This window comes from Triturus cristatus, chromosome 7 (genome assembly GCF_964204655.1).
Source record: "Triturus cristatus chromosome 7, aTriCri1.1, whole genome shotgun sequence".
NCBI lineage: Eukaryota > Metazoa > Chordata > Amphibia > Caudata > Salamandridae > Triturus > Triturus cristatus.
In genome coordinates, this window is record NC_140590.1 from 362,400,647 (window position 1) to 362,416,008 (window position 15,362).

A 15,362-nucleotide genomic window follows, 5' to 3' on the forward strand; every position below is an offset into this window, starting at 1 on the left:
CAGCATATTCAAGGGAGGCTACGCTTCCACAGCAGACACCTCTCTGGCACGGCACTTGGTTAAAAGAAACAGCTGCTCTTAGCAGCTTCGGTTCTTGGGACCTCATTGGCATTCCAAGACTGTGGGTTGTATGGTCGGGGATGCATATGCAGTCGCTTCAAGATCTCCGGCAGGCATACAGCCTTACACATGCCCAGTTTTATAAATATCTTCAACTCAGACACGCCCTTCATGCTCACTCACTCCCAACGGATACTCTCCCAGAGTTGAACCTCTTGGAAGCTATGCTAATAATGGGGCACCTGGGCCAGGGCATGATTTCTCAGATTTACAGCACACTTGTTATCAATTTTCTCATATCGCTAGACCACCTTAGGACCTGGTGGGAGGGCCCTGTGGAGGATGAGGGCTGGCGAGATGTACTGATGGCCCCTCGGAAACCCACCATCTCGGCTAAGCTGTGTTTTATTCAGACCAACTACCTTTATTGCTGATACCTTTCTCCACTCCATCTGCATCGGGAAGGCTTGTGACATGCTTCCGCATGTCCTTGGGTGAGTATCTTGAAGGTTCCTCTCTTCTCGAAGGGGAGCCAGTGGAAGTATTGTAGCTGATGGGTGATGTGTACATGTCGACGGATGCCGAGGATGAGTCTGGCTGCGTTGTTCTGTCTGGTCTGGAGCTTGCGGAGCAGAGATTTGTTGATCCGGATGTAGAGGACGTTTTCGTAGTCCAGTCTGCTGGTTATGAGTGCATGAGTGATGGTATTTCTTGATTCGGTGGGGATCCATTTGAAGGTCTTGCGAAGGATGCAGACGTTGTTGAAGCAGGTGGAGGCGACGGTGTTGATCTGTCGGGTTATGGTGAGGGACGAGTCAAATATAACGCCAAGGTTCCAGGCGTGGTCCGTGGGGGTTGGGGGGACTGCCGAGGGTGGTGAGCCACCAGGTGTTGTCCCATGCAGAGGGGGAAGGTCTGAGGACGAGGACTTCTGTCTTCTCAGAGTTAAGCTTCCGGCAGCTGCTGCTCGCCTAGGACTCAACGTCCTTCATTCCTTCCTGGAAGCGGATTCTGGTGATGAGGGGGTCCTTAGTGAGTGAGAGTATGAGCTGAGTGTCGTCGATGCAGGAAACTTTGCTCCATACTGTCTGACGATGGCGGCAAGGGGGGCCATGTAGATGTTAAAGAGCGTGGGGCTGAGCGACGATCCTTGGTGTACTCCACAGTTGATCTCTGTGGTTGCGGAGACAAAGGGGGAAAGTCTGACTCTGTGGGTTCTGCCAGTGAGGAAGGAGCGGATCCAGTCGAGGGCGGTTCCCTGTATGCCGGCATCATGGAGTCTGGCAGTGAGAGTATGATGGGAGATGGTGCAAAGAGGTCGCGGTGTGGTATTGGTCAAGGAGGGTGGGGATGTCATCTGTAGAGGCGGGTAGGGCGGTCTCGGTGCTGTAGTTGCTTCGGAATCCGGTTTGGGAGGGGTCGAGGATGGAGTTCTCTTCGACAAATTTAGTTATCTGAATGTTGACGATCTTCTCGGGTGACTTTTGCCGCGAAAGGAAGGAGAGAGAGGGGTCAGTAGTTCTTGAGGTCCGTCGGATCTGCTGAGGGCTTCTTAAGGAGGGGCTTGACTTCTGCACATTTCCAATCATTGGGGTATGTGCCGGCTTCGAAGTTTGTGGTGATGTTGCACCATAGCTCAGGTGCAATGGCGGAGGTGGCTCTGTGGAAGATGTGAGGAGGGCTGGGGTGTGTGGGGGCCCCTGAGTGAATGTCTTACATGGTCGATGCGGTGTCATCAGTGGTGACTGGGGTCCAGGTGAAAATGGTGGGCTGGCTGTCGTTGCTGGCGGGTAGAGTTGGTTCGGTGTCTGTACTCTGTTTGTTGAATTTGTCGTAGAGGGATCTTATTTTCAGGTGGAAGTAGGAGCTGAGTTTGTTCCAGAGGTCCTGGGAGGGTGTGATGTCTGTGGTTTCGCTGGGGGGCTTGATGAATTCCTGGATGATGTTAAAGAGTTCTTTGGAGTTGCTGGTGTTGGCATGGATTTTGTTTAGGATGAATGTCCTTTTGGTAGATCTGATGAGTTTGTGGTATTCTGTCATGGTGTTCTTGTATGTGGTGTGATCCTCTGGAGTTTTGCTGTTTCTCCAATTCTTCTCAAGATGTCTGCAGTTGAGTCTGGATTCTTGGAGGTCGGCGGTGAACCAAGTGGCCTTCCTGGGGCGTTGGCTGTCAGGGTTGCGTAGGGGGTTGAGCTGGTCTACAGAGTTGGTGATCCATCTGTGAATTTCTTTGGCTGTGGAGTTGGCGTTGGTTGATGTAGGGGGGACATCGCAGTTGAGGGTGGAGTTGAGGTGCTCCTGAGTGACCTTGCTTCAGTTCTCCAATCTAGGGTAGATTGATATATTGCTCTATGTATGATGACTTCATGTTAGCCACCAGAGAAGGACTAGAAGATCTGGACTTCTAAGTGCTTATCATGTAAGACTGGTAAGGAGACAAGCTGCAGCACTTTGGATTCATTGTAACCTATTTTATATTTACACCTAGACCGTACTAAGACCCTAACTACCGGCACATAGTGGTTAGGCTGGGTAAATGGCTGTATGAGTTTTCCATGAAGAAAACAAGTGCATGGGATTTTGTTCACCTGTGCTTCAACAGTCATAGCACCAGTGTAGATGCCAAGATTACATACCTGCTTTGAGGGCTACTCCCCTGCAGCTGCAGAGACCAAAGAAGCAAGACCCAATATACCAACCTGCCCCCCACGGAGATTACCGATGCAGCAGCCACCCAGGTAGTGGTATCAGTACTCCTAGAGGTCAGATCTATTCCCCCTCCAAGTGTGAGGACACCAGGACTGATCAGAACTGCACAACACCAATTGCTGGGGTACCAGACCCCTTGCTGCAGCCAAGGCTTGTTGGGTCCAGGCTGGACACCAACGCTGAGGAAGACTGACCTGCGCATCGAGTTACTTCAGGGACAGTGAGACCCACATCGAGAGTAGCCCAGCTGTCCTGTTTGCCAAAGGGGTCCTAAGATCCACAAAAGATAAGCCCATCCTTGGGTTTGCTCAGACTGGACTTCCAGTTGCCGCCTGCAGCCTCTCCAGCTGGGAGAAACCCCAGCACCAGATTCAATGCCAAAAGACATCACTGCACCCGAGCCCCACAGCCCAAGGAGACATGGACCAATGGTGTCCCTGTGTGCCTGAGGATCTCAAGGGTCGAGCCCCACTGTGGGTTCCACTGGACTGGTACCCCAGTCTTAGCCCTCAGCCTCTTTGTAACCAGACCATTCTCCCATTGAAGTGAATGGGACACCCAACACCATGACACACCTCTGCAACTAGATGCCCTAGAGCCTCCCGAGGTGACCCTTTGTTGTGGCCTTGGACCTTGCCCCAGACTCACCTTAAGTGCAGAACAAAAGTCCCGTAAGTCGCTGACAAGAGTCCGAATGCAGTACATGTTTTTCCCCCACAGGATAACATTACCGCACCCAGAAATTGCACTAAGTGAGAACTTTAAAACCTGTAAAAATTTAAATCTCGAAAAGTACTTACCCAATTCTGATGATCTTGGTATCTAAAGTCATATAAAAGTATGTCTTATTTTTATAAATTGGTGTCAAGTTTCTTTATTGAGTGTGCGTCTCATTTACTGCCTTGGTGTGTGTAATAAATACTTAGCAGTACTCTCTGATATACCTAACTGCTCGCCCACACTACCACAAAAGAGAGCATTTGGGGTGTCAATTATGACTCTGTAATTCCTTTGGGGTTTGCCTCGACTCCTTACACGGTGTACCTCTTTTTGGTACACTATATAAAAAGCCAGCTTCCTACAAGCGCTCATTAATGAGTCTGCAGCGGGCAAACTGCAAGCTGGATCCGAAGCAGGGCTTGATGGCCACAGGTTGCTGAAGAGAAGGGTCTCAGAGCGGTCTTCAACAAAGGCAGGAAAGCTCCAAACAGGTGAAGTCTGTGCCTTGTAAAGCCTTGACAGGATTGGAGTCTGCTCGGCATTGGTCCTGACAAAGCACTATACATTCATAGTTAGAAACCTTTCAGGAAGTTGCTTTTCTTCAGTGGCGCAAACCTGCAATTAGAGACTGACCAGCAAATTTACATCAATGGTTACGGCTTCACCTGCAACCCCTGTCTCGATTGGTTCCCCAGGCAGAATGTTGACAAAACATTTCTAAGACCCAGTTTTTGCAGTTTATGCAGGCGGAGTACATTCTAACAGAAGCCAAGGATTCCAGGACCTCACGCAGAGCACTTGGGGGTCAGGATTCACTCCAGATGCCAACAACAGGGTCCATGACAAGTCCAGATGAAAATGGTTAGATGGGCTTCTTGAGGAAAGGATCTTCATCTTGTGTGTCCCTGTAGCTTAACTGGAGGCTCAGCCAACTGACCGGGGAGGGGCAAAGTCCTTGGTACAAGTGGAAGCAGGTCTAGCCTTTAGGATTTTCCTCATAGGTCACACCAGAAGGTGCAGTCCTTCTTCTGTTTCTATAGGTCAAGTAGTGTTCTGAAGATGGTGACCATGGGTGCCACATTTATGCCTGGCCTTAGCCTGTGGCTGGGGATAACTCCTGGCCCCTTCCTGACCAATACGGTTAAAGTTCCCAAGGGTAATCCTTCCCACCTTTGCAGCAGTTCCTGTGTGCAAACAATCCCACAGTGCCCCTCTCTATTGAAATTCAACATGGCAGAACCCTTCATTCCTTGTGCAGAGCTTCTGTGCCCACTCTTAGAGGTGTGTTCAGGGAAATTAACAAATCCTCCCCTATGGTCAATTAAAACCGATTCTGGGGGCAGCTCCTGATCCACTGTGATTGGTGCCCTGCTGGCTAATTAGACAAAAGGGAGACAGGCCCAGGTGTGAGCTACATTTGCAAGTGACATGGTAGGCAACCTTTAAATATATGCAAGGGGATGGGTCATCCTGTCAAGAAAAAGTTAACCTCTACCTCCACCCAAGGCCTTTGTCTCAACAATCGGAACCGATTTGCACCTCACCAAGGAGCTATTCAGCTCCTCGGTGACATTTGTAAGCTCAGGCAAATGGGCCTCTAGTGGCTTTAGGCTAGTTTTAGGTGACTTTTTAAAGGTACATTTTGTAAAATATTCAGTACAACTCTGACTTTACCAATGAATTGGATTTGTAATTAATATTTTAATAAGTCCAAGAATTAACTTTGTATCTGGTTCTTAGGTAGAGATAACTTTATTAACTGTAATAAAGCATCCCAGTGCTTTCCTATGTAACAGCTAATCCTGCTATAGTGAAAAGAGCTTTTAGTCACTGTAAAGACATGTTAATTTTTAAAATGTACCTGTCCTACTTTTAAAAATCATGCACCATGCCTTATGTGTATTTAAGGCCTATTCAGGGGTCACTTATTAGTATTTAAAAGGAGGGATTTGGCCTGATATTTTGACAGTCCAAATTTGCAGATTAAACCTGCATAGCCAGGTTACTGGTGGCAGATTTGCAGTCATGTTTTGCATGGTCACTTTAGTGGAGGTACACTATGTGCTGCAGTCCACTAGTAGCATTTAACTTACAGTTCACTTTGTATAATATACTAGGGACTTATATGTAAACTGAACATGCCCATCAGGAGTATAGCCAATTTTGACATGTTTTAGGGACCATGCACTGGGCACTGAATAGCAGGATCAGAGTGTGCAGAGGCGAACAACCAACAACAAAATCTATTACAAAATGGGGCATACCGTCCAAAAAGGGGAAAATCTGCATTTTCCTACAGTTACTCTCCATAATGGATAAAGGGAGATACTTATAGCCCATTATTTTGTCAGTTAAGTTTGATGTAGTCGCAGATTATGTGGACCATAACATCGATTCTAGACAATGAACATAAAATTAACATTAACATATTTGACAGTATTACATCTGACTTGGATTTCAAATTAATAAAGTCAGCAATGTTTGAGTTAGAATGATTTTAAGTGATTAAAGTGGTGCCACAACCTACCCAGTTTATATTGGAATTTACGCTGGCAGCACAACCCTAGTGGCTGCTGCCTCAAGATTGCAGTAAAAGGCAAAATCACAGACCTCCCTAGTTTTACTCCCATGCGTAGAGCATACCCAGGGGTGTGGGAGTGGCTGATGGATGGTTGTGCTTGCACACCAGTTGGGGGTACAATTGAGCAATTTGCCTTGGGCCATGGTATCTTGAAAAAACCCACTGTAGCAACCACAATGTCTAATATTTATGTCTAGACGTCACCATTGTTACTCTTATCATTGTTTTAGGAAATTTACCGACAACATCCTCACTCGTCTATCCATTCTTAGAGCTAGAAGAGTGAAGGATTTTCTCATTTCTATTGGCTCACTGGAAGTCATTGCTCCCTGCTTTTGAGAATCGCCTTGCCTCCAGGAAAGAAATGTAAACTTATCTGTTTATTTCACAGCAGGATGAAGGGTTTGATCACATTTTTATGGGCCTTACTACATGTCTGTAGACTCCAAAAAAACTTTAACCTTGACCTCAGCATGACAAATACATCAGGAAAGAGTGAGCACATTTAGCTCTTTCTTGGATGGTTTAAAACAAGAGACTCTTTTAAAACGCTTCTGTATTATAGACTAACATGGAAAGAATAAAAATAACAACTTATTCTTTTTTTTGTGTAGAACCGCCTTGATAAGTACTTTGAATGGTTGGAGTTAATGTTAACCACTTTAATGGCACTCGACTCGCCGCCCTTCACAGGATGAAAGGTGAAGTCAGCATTTCAACATTCAAATTCATAACCTGACACACACTTCAAGCTTCAGTGAGCATTCAGCTCACTGAGCCTTAATCCCAGCTACATTAAAGCAGGCAAAACCAAAGCGAAAATATCTGTCTGTCTGTTTCAGTTGAAAGCTACACCTGTTGATTTTGCCAAAGCCGGAAGAGGAGCTGAATTTGTATGTAAGCAACAGCGCTGTAGAAAAAGCTGGGGAGCTGTCAGGTGCCCTGAATATTATTATTCTTTCATGGAAACCGCTAGAGGAATGCATATTTGCACTCCTACCATCATAGCTGTTTTTCTGTGAAGTGAACCACGTCTTGCAGTGAAAAATTAACAAAACACTTTATATCTCTATAGCATCTATACGTATGAGATAAAGAACTGCGGAGCATATTTACAAGCCCCTATTGTCACCACTTTTCACGACGTTTTGGAGGCGATAGGGGCTTCACCTTATTTACAAGACAGCGTTAATGCCACTTAATGTGGCTTAAGGCTGCCTTGTAAATAAGGCACAGTTTCACGCTATACTTAGCGTGAAAGGGGGGGGAAATGGGTTTTGTGGTGGGTGTTCCACCACAACACACAAGGGTGGCGTGAATATGGGGGAAAGACAAAATTAAGACACGGAAAAAACTGGTCTTACCCTGGCTCAACGTGGTGAAATGTTTAATTTCTCCTAGTTTTTACTGTTTCCATGTGTGCTGCGTTGCACAGCACACAGAGAAGGAGCAAAACGCCACTGATTGTTTATGAGCAGGAAAGTGTCCCTTCCTGGACATAAACAATAATTTAAAAAAATGACGTTTTGCAACTTCTATGTGTGCTGCATTAAGCAGCACACATAGAAGTTACAAAACTCCATTTAAAGATTGTTTATGTGTAGGAAGGGACACTTTCCTGCGCATGAACAATCTTCCCCTGCAATACAGACACCTACGTTGGCGCCAGCCAACTAAATTTAACACCAGCGCATGGGGAAACGCAGGGCACCATCATATTGTTGTAAATATGGTGCAGCCCTGCGTTTCAGAAGTGGCAGAGCGCTGCGTTAAGCCAAGAAGGCTAACGCTGCGCTCCATCACTTCAATTGTGAACATGCCCCTGAAGTGATAAAAAGTGTGACAATTTTGTGTACTTTCAGATGTTGGATGGCCAATGGCAGTATTTCCTATGAGGTGGAAGGATACATCATAATACGTCAAGACCATGATAGTGAGACTTAATTCCCCTTCTGGATGTAGTGACCATTACACTCCAGGTCATTACCGATAATGTCTCCAATTTTAAACTTTTCACTTACAAATCATTGCTTTCAGGTGTGTTAGTCTAATTAGTTTAATAGAAGCAATAAAAGACTATAGCATCCAGAATGCATTAGGGTATTGCACAGATGTTTAACGATTGGAAAAGTGGCCATAATGGCTTGGAGGGAGGTGGTCACCGCACTTCTGGGTTGATGTGAAATGTGATTGATGTGTCAAACAAATAACGAAAGGGGGCTCACCCAGGCAACACAATGGTTGAACTCCCGACGCCTACTAATTGTGTTTTGAACACTAGGGGGCATAGCCGGTGGTGCAGTGCCATTTTCCATATTTACAATCTGGCGCTAAGCCACTTTGCGTTGCTTAATACCACCTTATAAATATTCCTCTTTCTACTGCAGTACTCTGTGGCAAAGGGGCGTGCAGTCGGTGTTGCTGTGGGCGTTCCACCGCAACACCCATTGCTCTTTGACACTGCCCTAGATTTACAAGGCTGAGGCAGCACCAAAAACTAACGCCATGTAATACCAGGCGTTAGAAAGGCGATATGAGGAGAAATTATTAATTTCTCCTCATTTTGTGTGGTGCATTCTGCAGCACACACAGAAGGTGCAAATCGCAATATTCATTCCAGCGAAGGCACCCTTCCAACATGGCGGCAGGGTGCCTGCGCTGGCACTGGCCAGCTTTTCATGTACCAGCGCTAGGGGAAACACAGGGAGGCGCTGTAGTCTTGTGAATTCCTGTGTTTTCAAAATGTCGGAGCACTGCACTGCCACATTTGGCACAGCTCCACGCTCTGAAATTTTATTGTAAATATGCTCTTATGTCTTTACCTAATTATTAGCAGTTCAATATGACGTGCCATGCAGATCCATTGCCACTATTAAATGAATGGGGAGGGAGCGATATATGAAACTCATTTCACGCTCCTGATAAAGGGCTGCATGTTGAAGGCATTGATAGGTTATACTTATATTTGGGTAGCACACATCCCACTGGTTTAGTGTCTTGGAGATGTTGGCTGTCTAGGCAGGACGTTTCTTCCTGGTTAAGAGGTACTTTCAGACTAGAGTATGTGTGATGGCTACTGACTGGCCATGGATGGTAGAGATATTGGTTGTGTACTAGTAGGAAGACAGCAACGTATTGATTATTTTCATGGACTTTGTGGGAAGGCATATCCATTTATCTTGTGAGTTATAGCCAGTGCTTTAAATGAGCCGGTACTCACCGCTACTGAGTACCGGCACTTCTACATTTTCGGCGCTTGTGTAGAGGAACTTCTCTTTGTCCAAAGAGAGTACCGGTACTCATGGGGATGTAAGCCAAGCTCAGTGAAACTGGCATTTACAAAAGGAAGCGCAACAAAGCTGACAACGAGTGGATCCGTTTTGGAGAAACACTCTGCTAATCTCCCCTTCCAATGTGCTAATTGAGCGGCTTTTAGAAGGCATTCATTCAGAGCTGGCAGGAAGTTTGGGAGGGGCCCCACTCACACTGTGATGACTGACACAGTGTCCGCTTAGGCTCTGTGGAGTCCATACAACTGGGGCCTGCTAACAGACATATCTCGTGGCTCTGGAAATCAAAGAGAAGGCTTCCTGCTGGCATAGCAGAGCACAGCAACACTTGTTTGCAACCAGACTGAGGAGGAAGCTGGCAATAGTGATGCTGTAGTACAGCACATGGGAATCAAGGTTTAGTAATGTGGGCAGTAGCGAATGTAAGCGTTTCTAAAATACATGCACTGAATGCCCTGTCTGTGTGCATGAATGCTTAAATGGGTGCCCCTGGCTGGATCCCTTTGCGCTGCCCATAGCTTCGCCCCCTAGCCCAAGCCCCGCCTCCTGGTCCACATCTCAATTTGGCAGGTACCTGCACTTATTTGTTTTCCATTTAAAGCACTGGTTATAGCGGGGGGTGGGTGTGTCTGTATGTGTGTGTGTGTGTGTACACGTGTGTGTGTACGTGCGTGTGTGCGTGTGTGTGTGTTGTGCATAACTGCTACCAGCTGTATGTGGTGCAGATTGGGGTGTACAAATTCTCCCTACTTCCACGGATAGAGTAAATTCACAGATACACGCACATACACTCATCATACACTTGGGCCCATTTCACTAACATACACTCAGATTACTCTATCAGCACTGAACCTGTGGAAAGAAAACCTTCTAAACACCCTGCATCTACACTACGGTCGATAAGACCTAATTGACACTGTCTTGAGTCATGATTTAACCAATAATAATCAACAATAATCAAAATAGAGTACTCAATAATTGACAAGAAATAACCACCAACACAGTATTTCAAATAATGGTAATTTATCTAAAATTAGTTCAAAGAAAATCAATTCAAAAGCAAAATCATTATTCTCATAATTACCTATTCTAGCTAAATGTCATAAACGAGTCAGGACAGGTCTCTCGATAGAAGTCTCTCAAGTCGCCGTCCTCACAGCATCGATCCTCACCAACGCAAGTTCGGGAAGAAGTGGCCTCAGAATCCAAAATGCAATGACCACAGACCCTCTCTAGTCTAGTATATTTATAATAAATTTAACAAAAGAAGGCAACATAAAATGTTTTAGATATCCGCTGAACCGCTGAGCAGAGCGAGCAGGAAAGGATGTAGCATCGCTACATTTGGAAAAATCTCCGCTCAGAAAAACCACAAAAATAAAAAGACGGAAGACGGAACTAAATCTTGAAAATGTTTCTTTTTCATGTTCATATTTCCTCGGAACCAGCATGGTGATCACAATGTTCATTGTGGCTCCTTTGTCTTCCAAGGACACTTGGATGTCCGCCCAAAGCTGCTGTCCTCACGGAAAACTTTTAACCAGGCGAAGACTGTGGTCAGATGACTCTCGACCATGTTCAGCAAGGCCTGCTCATCAAAATCTCAGCACTCGAATGTAGGCTTTAAACGGTAGCAATTTTTAACTAGGCCAAAACGTACCATCTTAATTAAAAGAGACAAAAACAACGTTACCACAGCATAGTGATTGAACAGTGTTAACCCCACTAATACCCTTATGTGTATGTAATTATCTATGAAAAGAGTGGGGCGTCATTTTACGCCCCAAACCAGTCGCACAGCTACGTGCTCAAGTACCACAATGCTTTGAATTCATCCATGTTTAATCAAATTTTTGTTCGTTATCTTCTCCAACTCAACTCCACTTTATCCACACTTGGAGAGCCATGCAATTTTCCAAGTTTCCTATGTTTATGATGAGACCATCCGGACTTCTGTCACAAACACGATAAACGCATGATTCATCCCAGGCAAGTTCTTTATTAAAAACCCAATGCATTTCGGACTGCTCGAGTCCTTCGTCAGGGGTAACTACAAGTGAAACATGTTATAATTAATAATAAACATGTACATATAACATTATGCATCTATTCAACAATCCTCTGTAAACAGCGTTAATCCACACTATGTAATTATCTAGCCTTTGCAACACAAGAAAAGCATTAGTACACGACATTTCAAAAGCAATTTTGTGCTTTAAAATAAACAGCACTCAGCAACATTCATTTAGTTAAACCTGCACATTATTAGTAAATAACATGAATGCGTCCCCACGTGTAGTTTTCTCTTGTTAGTTCGTATTGGTTAATCAGAACATTTACACAAAACAAATAATTAGTAGTTATAAATTAATAATTTTAATTTCTTTCGACAATAGACAAACCAGAGCTTTAAAAACCCAATAGATTTTCAACAGAAAACTCTGCTCCAGCAATCCCCCCTTTGGTGATATTATCACCAAATAAACAACCCCAAAAAACTTTAGTAAAATTTAATCCCAATTTTTAGGAGAAACTGGAAATGTATTTTTCTTTTCCACAACACTAGACACCAGACTCCCTTTCATCATCCCTCTTTGTCTCCAAATAAACACTCTCCCTCAATTCTTCTAATTCTTTTTCTTGTGGATCTCTTTTTCTTTTATTTCTCCTTTCAATATTTCTTTTAATTAATTTATTTTTCCCTCCCCTGTTTTTACAACACAAACACACCAATCTTAATATCAATAAAGCAACAATTATACAAGTCAAAGGAAACAATATCTTACCTATAATAGTACTACCTATTTTTGCAATAAAACTCTTAACAGCAACTATTTTATTAGCTATTTTAGTCCAAATACTCTCAGCTTCCAGTGGTACTAATTCTTCATGCAAATCAGTAATATTTTTGATATAGACCTTCAAGTCTTTGCTTTTGTCTGGAATGTAAGTGCAACAATGTTGAACTTTCAGCATTCCACAGACCCCACCCTCCTTGGCTAATAGAATATCAAGGGTAAGTCGATTTTGCATAGACATGGCACGTACGGCAATCAATTCCGTATTCACCAAAACAAACCCTCCAGCGGTATTTGTCGATAAGCGATCCACCACTGTTGACAGTTTCCGAATTCCATATGCATTCAAAGAAATTCCCACTGCTGGAATTAAAGCTCCAAAAATGTCACCCACAATTTCTGACCAAGTTTCTCTCTTAAAACGTGTTAGTAAATTAATATGTTCTACATCTTCTATTCTATCTATATGAAAAATCTTTGGAAAGACCAGGCCCACATAACATGTGCCATACCAATGGTCAGGCAACTTGTAATAAGCCTTGTTCCCACAAACATAATACACTCCCGGGAAAACTGGATCCTCTCCTCCTCTAAAACCCCATCCTGTTGCAATGAAGTATGTATCATGACACTCACTAGTCCCAACAAAGTATGTATCATATTGGGATTTCCTTCTTGTAATACACAGCTTACCCTTCTGTGGTGCATCTAGAGCTAAAGTTGGACTAGCTCCATTTCTCAATTCTTTTCCCATCTCAATGTCCCAAATTGTCTCACTCACTTTGTATTTCCCTGCCTTTTCATGCATGCTCAATCTCCTTTCCTCCACCATGTTTAGGAAAGCTTTCTCCTCTTCTTTCAGACTGCAAGTTAAATTATTCTTAAAAATGTAATCTGATGTTAATTCTTCTTTTCAATGAAAATCTCACCAAAAATGTTAGCTTCTTTTGCTGGATTCAGCTTTTCATTCATAGGCAATTGCCCAAAAATACTATCTTTGTTAGACATCTCATAATCTATTTTCCCTAGCAAATAAAAAACACTACTTAACACACTACAAGAAATTCCATACGTAGCTGGTAAATGGTGATAAGTAACACCCTCTGAAACGGATGCAGGTAATTGCATACAAACGTAGCAATCCCTCACTTCCATTGTCTTCACATATTCGTACAACAATTTCGAAAAAACATTGCTAGAAAAATCATTAATTGACCTATCTTTATGCATGTAAGTATTACTAATTCTAGTTGGAACTACTTTTTGTGAACTTTTCTCTACATTAGTCTCATTCTCAGTATGTATTTCAAATGTACCTATTGTAACTCTAAATGTAACTAATAAAGCTAAAACACCCCATAGTAGCATCAATAATCCAGTACAGCAACAGCACATTCTACACCATCTTTTCAAGAAGGCACATTTACTTTGATTATTCTCTATGTTAGCCATTTTACTACTTTGACCGTGTCTTTTGACTTAGCCTCTACTACTCCACTACTGCTATTCTTTATTTCTGGATCACTTCAGACAACTGAATTTCAGACTTTCTCCTTTTCACTTTTCTCCAAGTGATTTCTTCAGTTCACTCAATTTGGATATTCATCACTTTTCACTTCTTCTTCTTCAGCAACATCAAATTGTATCAGATCATCAACAACATCCTGTGCATCCGACTCTTCTCCAATGTCAGTCAGGATAACTTTTAAGATTCCAACAGATTTTTCTTCTTCCTCAACCACTTTTCTCAAGATCCCCTCCGGATTGTCTCGATTCACTGTTTCTTCTTCTTCTCCTCCTTCAGACAGTGCCACATAAGACCATTCCGGTGATCTGTACTTTTGGTTGGGTCTTCTAATTCTCTTTATCTCCTCGGGTTCTCTTGACTCCTTTTGCTCCTTCCTTTTTACTTCATTTTGACTCGACACCTCATTTACTTGTTCAGCTTTCGATGTATTTGTTCTTATCAGTCTGTATCTCAGCCTCTTTACTCTGCTGTTAGGCCAAAAATCTCCTCTTACAACCTTTTTCGGTCTTGTTTCTGTATTATTTCTTTCTCCAATCCAAGTTCTCTTTCTCAGAACTCGACCTTCTGATTTCTCATTCTCACTTTCATCCGATTCTGTTTCAAATGCCTCTTGTTCTTCAGCAGTTTTCTTTCGCTCCACAGTCTTTTTCACCACTTTTTGAGACCTCCCTACTTCTTTCCCTCCTCGAGTCTCCGACACGCAATCTTCTTGCTGTCTACTTGTCCCTTCACCTAGCTTATCAGGAATGTTCCCTATACCTCCTCGGGGGTCTTCCGCAATCTGTCCCTCTCTATCTTCTTCTGACCCTACTTCTTCAGTTATAATCTCAAGTGGTTCTTCAATCTCCTCTTCTGATTCAGGAGTAGTCTCTGTGAATTACTCTTTTCTCTTCTTTTTCCTCCACTGCTTTTTGGAACTTCAGGCTCTCTTACAGAATCTGATCTCCCTTCTGAGACTCTCAATGGTTCTCTTGAAGTCTTTTCTGCTTCTTTTTCTGAACTTTGATTTTTTCTCACTGGTTCTGGGTCTTCATCATCACTGGAATCTGATTCGTCAAAATACTCCTTGCCAGTCCCATCCTTTGGGTTTGGAACTCTCAGAGTATGACTCGCATGTACCCAGTTTTTCACACCAGCACACTTCACTGCAGTTGTCGTAGTCAAAATAACTTGTCTTGGCCTTCCGCACCTTGGAACCAAGCAATTTCTTCTTCTGTGTACTTTAATCCTCACCCAGTCCCCTGGACTCAGATCATGAGCTTGCTTCTTCTCAAGTGTGGTAGCTTCTTCTCCAACCTGGTGAAACACAGAATGAACTGCGTCAGCCAGGCCTTTACAGTAATCCAAAATCATGTCATCAGTTATTGTCATCAACTTATTGACAGGTACAAATGCATGACGCATTGCACGTCCCATCAAAATCTCGTGCGGACTCAACCCAGTAGTTCTATCTGGAGTAGATCTAATAGTCATTAGCACTAGAGGCAAGACATCAGGCCATTTCATTCCAGTGGCTAAACACATCTTACCAATCCTGTTCTTGATTGTGCCATTTATCTGCTCAACTACACCAGAAGCCTCTGGCCTGTATGCACAATGTAGCTTCTGCTGTATGTTTATCGGAGAAACCGAGAGAGACCCCTTGTCTTTTACAGGGAATGGGGTACAGCTAACAC